General features: G+C 34.7%; 1 non-coding gene across 1 annotated transcript; it reads right to left on the bottom strand.

Annotated features, from left to right (window-relative positions):
- Positions 1-5,694: 5,694 nt before the first annotated feature.
- Positions 5,695-5,801, bottom strand: LOC125932515 (U6 spliceosomal RNA). The gene has a single exon (XR_007460658.1). It is a non-coding gene; the product is annotated as a U6 spliceosomal RNA (small nuclear RNA).
- Between the last annotated feature and the right edge of the window lie 3,864 nt (positions 5,802-9,665).

The following is a 9,665-nucleotide window of genomic DNA, read 5'->3' on the forward strand; positions in this document are numbered from 1 at the left end:
AAAAGTGGGCAGTGACCCTTATTCAGGGCTCTTGTCTTTTCCCAGACATTAGCCATCTCTCACATTTTAATCCTGCATCCCGCTCTCTTGCTAGACAGGAGAGAACTTTAGACTTAGAGTCTATGACAGTTCATGACCACTAAACCAGCCCTGCAAGAAATTTTAAGAAACCATATTTGAGTGGAGAAAAGACAAACAAAACAAAAAGGAACAAAAGCAACAAAGACTAGGAAAAACCAAAGAACATCACCAGAAGTACAAACTCTACAGGCAATACAAGGGCACTAAATTCATATATTTCAGTACTCATTCTAAATGTAAAAGACTAAATGCTCCAATCATGAGACACAGGGTATCAGAATGGATAAGAAAACAAGACCCTATCTGTTGCTTCCAAGGGACCCATTTTAGACCTAAAGGCACCTGCAGATTGAAAGCAAGGGGATTGAGAACCATCTATCATCCTAAAATTTTTTTTAACGTTTATTTATTTTTGAGACAGAGAGAGACAGAGCATGAACGGGGGAGGGGCAGAGAGAGAGGGAGGCACATAATCGGAAGCAGGCTCCAGGCTCTGAGCCATCAGCCCAGAGCCCGATGCGGGGCTCGAACTCACAGACCGCGAGATCGTGACCTGAGCTGAAGTTGGACGCTTAACTGACTGAGCCACCCAGGCACCCCTAACAATCTATCATCCTAATGAAAATCAAAAGAAAGCTAGAGTAGCCATACTTATATCACACAAACTAGATTTTAAAATAAAGGCTGTAACAAGAGATGAAGAAGGGCATTATATCATAATTAAGGGGTCTATCCACCAAGAAGATCTAACAATTGTAGTAATTTATGCCCTCAAAGTGGGAGAACTTATATATACAAATCAATTAATCACAAACATAAAGGAACTCATTGATAATAATACTATAATAGTAGGGGACTTCAACACCCCACTTACAACAATGGACAGATCATGTAAAAAGATCAACAAGGAAACAATGGCTTTGAATGACACACTGGACCAGATGGACTTAACAGATATATTCAGAATATTTCATCCTAAAGCAACATAATACACATTCTTCTTGAATGCATATGGAGAATTCTCCAGAATAGATCACATAATGCGTCAAAAATCAGCACTCAACATTTACAAAACGATTGAGATCATACCCTGCATATTTTCAGACAACAACGCTATGAAACTCAAAATCAACCACAAGATTAAAAAAAAAAATTGGCAAGGGGCGCCTGGGTGGCTCAGTCAGTTAAGCATCCGACTTCGGCTCAGGTCATGATCTCACAGTCCGTGAGTTCGAGCCCCGTGTCAGGCTCTGTGCTGACAGCTCAGAGCCTGGAGCCTGTTTCGGATTCTGTGTCTCCCTCTCTCTCTGCCCCTCCCCTATTTATGCTCTGTCTCTCTCTGTCTCGAAAATAAATAAACGTTAAGAAAAAATTAAAAAAAAATTGGCAAGACCATGATACTTGGAGATTAAATAACATCCTACTAAAGAATTAATTGGTTCAACAAGAAATTAAAGAATAAATTAAAAACTACAAAGGAAGCCAAGGAAAATGAAAACACGACAGTCCAAACACTCTTGGATGCAATAAGGGCAGTCATATTAGGGAAGTATATTCAATCCAGGCCTTTCTAAAGAAGTAAGAAAGGTCTCAAATATAAAACTTAACCTAGCACCTAAAAGAGGTGGAAAAAGAAGAGCAAATAAAGCCCCAAATCAGCAGAAGGCATGAAATAATAAAGATTAGAGCAGAAATCAATGGTAAGAAAAAACAGTTGAACAGGTGAATGAAACCAGTAGCTGGCTTATTGCAAGAATTAAGAAAATTGATAAACCCTTAGATAGTTTGATAAAAAAGAAAAAGGAAAGGAACTAAATAAATAAAATCACATATATAAGGGAAATACCACAACCCACACTGCAGAAATACAAACAATAATAAGAGAATATTATGAGCAATTATATGCCAACAAATTGACCAATCTGTAAGAAATAGAAAAAAATAATAGAAACATAAACAAAACTGAAACAGGAAGAAATATAAAATTGGAACACATCCATAACCAGGAAAGAAATTAATCTGTAATAAAATATCTCCCAACAAACAAGAGATCAGGGCCAGTTATCATGCCAGGGCAATTCTACCAAACATTTAAAAAAGAGTTAACACCTATTCTTTTGAACCTGTTCCAAAATATAGAAATGGAAGAAATACTTCCAAACTCATTCTACAAGGCCAGCATTACCTTGATTCCAAAATCAGTAAAAGACCCCACTAAAAAAGGAGAACTACAGACCAATTTCTCTGATGAACATGGATGTAAAAATTCTCAACAAAATACTAGCAAACCAGATCTAACAATACATTAAAAGAATTATTCATCATGGTCAAGTGGAATTTTTTCCTGGGATGCAACTCTGGTTCAATACCCACAAATCAATCAATGTGATACATCAAATGAGTAAAAGAAAGGATAAGAACCACATGATCCTTTCAATAAATGCAAATGAAAGCATTTGACAAAGTACAGCATCTTTTCTTCATAAAACCATCAAGAAGGTAGGGATAGAAGGAACATACCTCAACATTATATAGGCCATATATACAACTAATATCATCTACAATGGGGGGAAAACTGAGAGCTTTACCTCTAGGGTAAGGAACATGACAAGGATGTCCACTCTCATCACTGTTATTTAACATGGTGTTCAAAGTCCTAGCCTCAGCAATCAGACAACAAATGAAATAAAGGCATCCAAATCAGCAAGGGGGAAGTAAAACATTCACTCTTCACAGATGAAATGATACTCTATGAAGAAAACCCAAAAGACTCCACCAAAAAACTGCTAGAACTGATACATGAATTCATCAAAGTTGCAGGATATAAGATCAAAGTACAGAAATTGGTTGCATTTCTATACACCAATAAGGTAGCCACAGAAAGTAATCAAGGAATTGACCCAATTTACAATTCCACCAAAAACCATAAAATACCTAGGAATAAACCTGATCAAAGAGCTGAAAAAACTAGACACTGAAAACTATGTAAACCATATGAAATATATTGAAGAAGACACAGACACACACAAAAATGGAAAAGCATTCCATGCTGATAGATCAGAAGAACAAATATTGTTAAAATGTCTATACTACCCAAAGCAATGTACATATTCAACGCAATGTCTATCAAAATAACACCAGCATTCTTCACAGAGCTGGAACAAATAATTCTAAAATTTGTATGGAAGCAGAAAAGACCCTGAATAGCCACAGCAATGTTGAAAAAGAAAATCAAAGCTGAAGGCATCACGATTCCGGACTTCTAGATGTATTACAAAGCTGTAATCATCAAGACAGTATGGTACTGGCACAACACCAGACACATAGATTAGTGGAACAGAATAGAGAACCCAGAAATGGACCCACAAACATATGGCCAGCTAATTTTTGACAAAACAGGAAAGAATATCCAATGGAAAAAAGACAGTCTTCTCAGCAAATGGTATTGGAAAAACTAAACAGTGACATGCAGAAGAATGAACTTAGACCACTTTATTACACCATACACAAAAATAAACTCAAAATGTATGAAAGACATAAATGTAAGACAGGAAGCCACCAAAATTCTAGAGGAGAAAACAGGTAACAACCTTTTTGACCTCGGTGCATTAACTTCTTACTTGACATATCTCCAGAGGAGAGGGAAACAAAAGCAAAAATGAACTATTTGGACCTCATCAAGTTAAAAAGCTTCTGCACACCGAAGAAAACAGTCATCAAAACTAAAAAGCAACTGACCAAACAGAAGAAGATACTCACAAATGATATATCAGATTAAGGGGTAGTATCCAAAATCCATAAAGAACTTATCAAACTGAACACTCAAAAAACAAATGATCCAGCGAAGAAATGGGCAAAAGACATGAATAGACATTTCTCCGAAGAAGACATACAGATGGCTAACAGACACATGAAAACAGTCTCAACATTACTTATCATCAAGGAAATACAAATTCAAAACTACAGTGAGATACCACCTCAAACCTGTCAAAATGGCTAAAATTAACAACTCAGGCAACCACAGATATTGGCAAAGATGTGGGAAAGAGAAAGCCTTTTACACTGCTAGTGGGAATGCAAACCGGTGCAGCCACTTTGGAAAACAGGATGGTGGTTCCTTAAAACATTAAAAATATGGGACACCTGGGAGGCTCAGTCGGTTAAGCGTTTGACTTTGGATCAGTTCACGATCTCATGGTTCAGGGGTTTGAGCCCCACATCAGGCTCTGTGCTGGCAGCTGAGCTGGAGCATGCTTCAGATTCTGTATCTCTCTCTATCTCTGTCCCTCCCTTGCACATGCTGTCTCTCTCAAAGATACATAAATATTAATTTTTTTTTAAAAAAAGAACTACTTTATGAACCAGCAATTGCATTACTAGCTATTTATTCAAAGTATACAAAAATGCTGATTCAAAGGGGCACATGCACCCCGATGGCTATAGCAGCACTATCAACAATAGCCAAAGTATGGAAAGAGCCCAAATGTCCATCAACTGATGAATGATGAAAGAGGAAATGATAGAGATATACGCTGGAATCTTACTTGGTGATTAAAAGAATGAAATATTGCCATTTGCAACAACATGGATGGAACTACAGTATCTTATGCTAAATGAAATAAGTCAGTCACAAAAGACAAATTAAAATACAAGTATCATATGATTTCACTCATATGTGGGATTTAAGAAACAAAACAGATGAATATAGAGAAGGGAAGCAAAAATAAGATAAAAACAGAGTGAAGCAAGCCATAAGAGACTTAAATACAGAATACCAACTGAGGGCTGCTGGTGGGGTTTGGGTGGGGGAATGGGTTAAATGGGTGATGGACATTAAAGAGGGCACTTGTTGGGATGAACACTGGGTGTTATATATATATATATATATATATATATATATATATATTTAATGAATCACTAAATTTTATTTCTGAAATCATTATTATACTCTATATTAACTAAGTTGGATTTAAATTTTCAAAAATTTAAAAAAAGATTTCACATATTAGTGATACCATGCAGTACATGTCTTTCCCTGTCTGGCGTATCTTGCTTATTATGTGCTCAATATCCATTTACATGGTTGCAAATTAAATACACCCTTCTTTTCCATGGCAGAATAGTATTCTGTTGTGTATATATATCACATCTTTTTTATTCCTTTATTCAGTGGTGGGCATATAGATTGTTTACATATCTTGGTATTATGAATAGCACTGTAATAACCACAGGAGTACAGGTATCTTGCCCAAATTCTGTTTTAATTTCCTTTTTATATATACCCGGAAGTGAAATTGCTGGATTTTATGTTGGGTCTCTTTATTTTTTTTGAGAAATTTTCATATTGTTTTCAATATAGTTTGGAGAAATTTACACTGTCACCAACAGTGTATAAGTGTTCACTTTGCACCACATCCTCACAAGCACTTGTTTCTAATCTTGATTACATTTATTCAAACAGGCATTAAGTAGGTAATAACTCACTGGTTTTGATTTACATTTTGCTGATGATTAATGATGTTAAGCAACTTCTCATGTGTTGAACATTTTGAACTCCTCTTTGGAAATTTCTATTTAGTTCTGCCTATTTTATTTTATTTCATTTTATTTTATTTTAATATGGAATGCTTCATGAATTTGCGTGTCATCCTTGCACAGGGGCCATGCTAATCTTCTCTGTATCATTCCAATTTTAGTATATGTGCTGCTGAAGTGAGCACAGTTCTGCCCATTTTAAAAAGAAATGAAGTATTGACATGTGTTATAACATGGATGAACCTAAAAAAAAATATGCTGAAACCGTACAAAAATGTTCATGATGTATGACAACCTTTAAATAAAATTCTAGAAATAGAAACTAATATATAATGATAGAAAGCAAGTCACTGGTTGTCTGGGAAATGAGGGAGAAGAGAAGAGACATTAAAAAATGACAAGAGCAAACTGTTCAGAGTGATCAATATGTTCAGTGTCTTGATAGAGGCAATGGCTTAACTTACCTCAAATACATCAAATAAATAAAATCTCATCAATTTGAACAATATTAATATGCATGTTGTATTTAATGTTAACTAAATCTCAACAAATCTGTTAATAAAAACTAAATCTCAATAAGTCTGTTAAAAGAAACAGACCAAAAAGTAGCCTAATAATTACTTTTTTCTGTGGGTGCTTTTTATGGAATTAATTGTGTTTCCACAAAAATTAATCTGTTGAATCCCTAATCCAGAATACTTCACAATGTTAGTGTATTTAGAGATAGAACCTTTGAAGAGGTTATTAAGATAAAATGAAGCCATTAGAATATCTTAATTCAATCTGATTTGTATCCTTATAGAAAGAGGAAGTTTGAACATACAAAGAAACACAGGGACGTGCCCACACAGAAAAAAAGATCATGTGAGATCAAGTGCATAAATAATCACTAATATTTTTAAATATTATGTTGTGTATGCCACTGATAAATTTATTATGATCTTTATTTTCAGCGAAAAAAAGAAATTAATGGGTCAAATTGTACAAACTCAGAACAGATCCTAATGAATAGATCATCCTTTGGAATAATTTTCACAAAACCATGACTATCATAGAACTAAGTAGAAAGATAGTTCCAATATTCATCAGTGTCAATCAATATTGCATCGTAGTATAGTTTCTTTTAAAAATTTACCTTGATCACTTTATATAGACCACAGTCAGGAATATCTGGAACTGTTGATCAGTTAATATCAGAAAGGCCAACCTATCTTTTTTTTTTTTTAATTTTTTTTCAACGTTTTTTATTTATTTTTGGGACAGAGAGAGACAGAGCATGAACGGGGGAGGGGCAGATAGAGAGGGAGACACAGAATCGGAAACAGGCTCCAGGCTCCGAGCCATCAGCCCAGAGCCTGACGCGGGGCTCGAACTCACGGACTGAGAGATCGTGACCTGGCTAAAGTCGGACGCTTAACCGACTGCGCCACCCAGGCGCCCCAAGGCCAGCCTATCTTAAATGATTTTTGGTAATCATGTGGTAGGTGTTCAAACTTGGTAGGTGTTCACCAACATTTTTGTGATCAATCTTAAATAACTCAAACCTTTTAACTACAGGAAGTACATTTTGTTTTCTGTGTTTTTTTGACATGAAGTATATTTTGAAATTATTTCATTGCATCCACCTGGCAGAAGTGTTCCCATTTCTTATTGAATAATCTTATAAGATTCATCATATTTGGAAAATATTTTCTCACATTTTGAAAATCTATTAGAAACCATTTTCACTATGCCTCATATATTTGTCCTTTAAATAACTGTTTAATCACAATGATGTAATTTAATGTTTTATTTTTGCTATTGATTCTTGGAAACTGACCTACTGCTACATTCATTTTGTTTCTTTGTTTAATTGAAATACAATGAACATACATCATTTTATTAGTTTCATGATTACAATGTAATGATTCAACAACTCTTTACATTTCTCAGTACTTATCCACATAAGTGCACTCTTCATTCCTTTTATCTGTTTTCCTTATCCTCCCACTACTGCTACATGCAAAAGAATGAAACTGAATTATTTTCTTATACCATAGACAAAAATAAAAAGGATTAAAGACCTAGATATGAGAATTGAAACCATGAAATTCCTAGAAGAAAACATAGACAGTAATCTATTTGACATTGTCATAGAAACATTTTTCTAGATATGTCTCCTTTGGCAATGGGAACAAAAGTAATTTAAATGATTGAGACTACACCAAAATAAAAAGCTTTTGCAAAGAGAAAGGAACCATAAATAAAATGAAAAAGGCAGTCTAGTGTATGGGAGAAGGTATTTGCAAATGATATATCTGATAAGGAATTAATATCCAAAATATATGAAGAACTTATACAACTCAACACCAAAAATTTCCAAATAATCCAGTTAAACAATGGGCAGCGTCATGAATAGGCATTTTCCCAAAGAAGAGATACAGATAGTCAACAGACACATAAGAAAATTCTCAACATCACCGATACTCGGGTAACTGTAAATTAAAACCACTATGAGATATCACCTTTCACCTGTGAGAATGGCTAAAATAAAAAACACAAGAAATAACAAATGTTGATGAGAGTGTGGAAAAAAGGAATCTTTGTGCACTCTTGGTGGGAATGCAAATTGGTGCAGCCACTGTGGAAAATAATATGCAGGTTCTTCAAAAAATTAAAAACAGAATTACCATATGATCCAATAATTGCACTGCTGGATATTTACCCAAAGAAAACCAAATTTAGTTTTGAAATAAATAAATTAACTCATCTTATGTCAGAGAATGTGAGTGAAGCCTCGCTTAAGATATGTATTATTAGTATAGTTATAACCACTCACAACAGAAGAGTAACACTGTTATATCTAACATTTTTAAATTAGAATTTACCTTAGTATTTATTATTTTCCACTCATTGATCTTTTTTTACCACATGTTCTGCTTTCTATTTTTAAGGATTATTTTTCTTTCCTTCAGTCGTTCACTTATGTAAATGAGATTATATCCACAAATCCTTCAGAAGCAGAGACATACAGAATTTTGAGATCATGAGAATCTGACTAAAACTCACATTTCTTAATTCAATTCTCCCTCCCTAAGGGGAAAAAGCAAGTAACACAGTCAATTTGGGAACAGATCACTATTTATAACTACTTATATTCATTCTTGACCAGTGAGATATTATTACTGATGAATTGGAAAGAGTTCTTACCAATGTATATTCTTCAGTATGTAAGACAATCCCATGGGCATGATGAGAAGAAAAATATAAGTGGATAACTTAGGCAGTAAAAGAGGACCTATGTTTCTCTTTATTTTTTTTTACTCTGAATAAAAATAAACTCTCAAATACTATCTACACATTCATGTTTCAAATAAGCTTCTTTATAAATGTTAATCCCATACCGCACTCTCCCAAAATCTATTAACTAGAGACTTTTCAAATTTTCAAATTATAAATGGAAGATAATCATTTCAATTATTTCACTTAAAATAGCATGGAAAAGAAAAACAATTTCATTTCTCTCTTATCCCAAGATACTCAAATGTTGTTTTGCTAATGAAAATGACAAGATTAAACTTCTGAATGAGAATCCTCATGAAAAGGACACTTGAATACATATTATTTGAAGGCTAGGGTAATCATACCCTCTTCTGGTGAATGGAGCCCAATATTTTTTAAATTGCACACTTCTCTAAAGAAGACATCCAGATGGCCAACAGGCACATGAAAAGATGCTCAACGTCACTCCTCATCAGGGAAATACAAATCAAAACCACACTCAGATACCACCTCACGCCAGTCAGAGTGGCTAAAATGAACAAATCAGGAGACTATAGATGCTTGAGAGGATGTGGAGAAATAGGAACCCTCTTGCACTGTTAGTGGGAATGCAAACTGGTGCAGCCGCTCTGGAAAAAAGTGTGGAGGTTCCTCAAAAAAATTAAAAAGAGATCTACCCTATGACCCAGCAATAGCATTGCTAAGAATTTACCCAAGGGATACAGTAGTGCTGATGCATAGGGCCACTTGTACCCCAATGTTTATAGCAGCACTTTCAACAATAGCCA

The sequence above is a fragment of the Panthera uncia genome, chromosome X, assembly GCF_023721935.1.
Source record: "Panthera uncia isolate 11264 chromosome X, Puncia_PCG_1.0, whole genome shotgun sequence".
In the NCBI taxonomy this organism is placed as follows: Eukaryota; Metazoa; Chordata; class Mammalia; order Carnivora; family Felidae; genus Panthera; species Panthera uncia.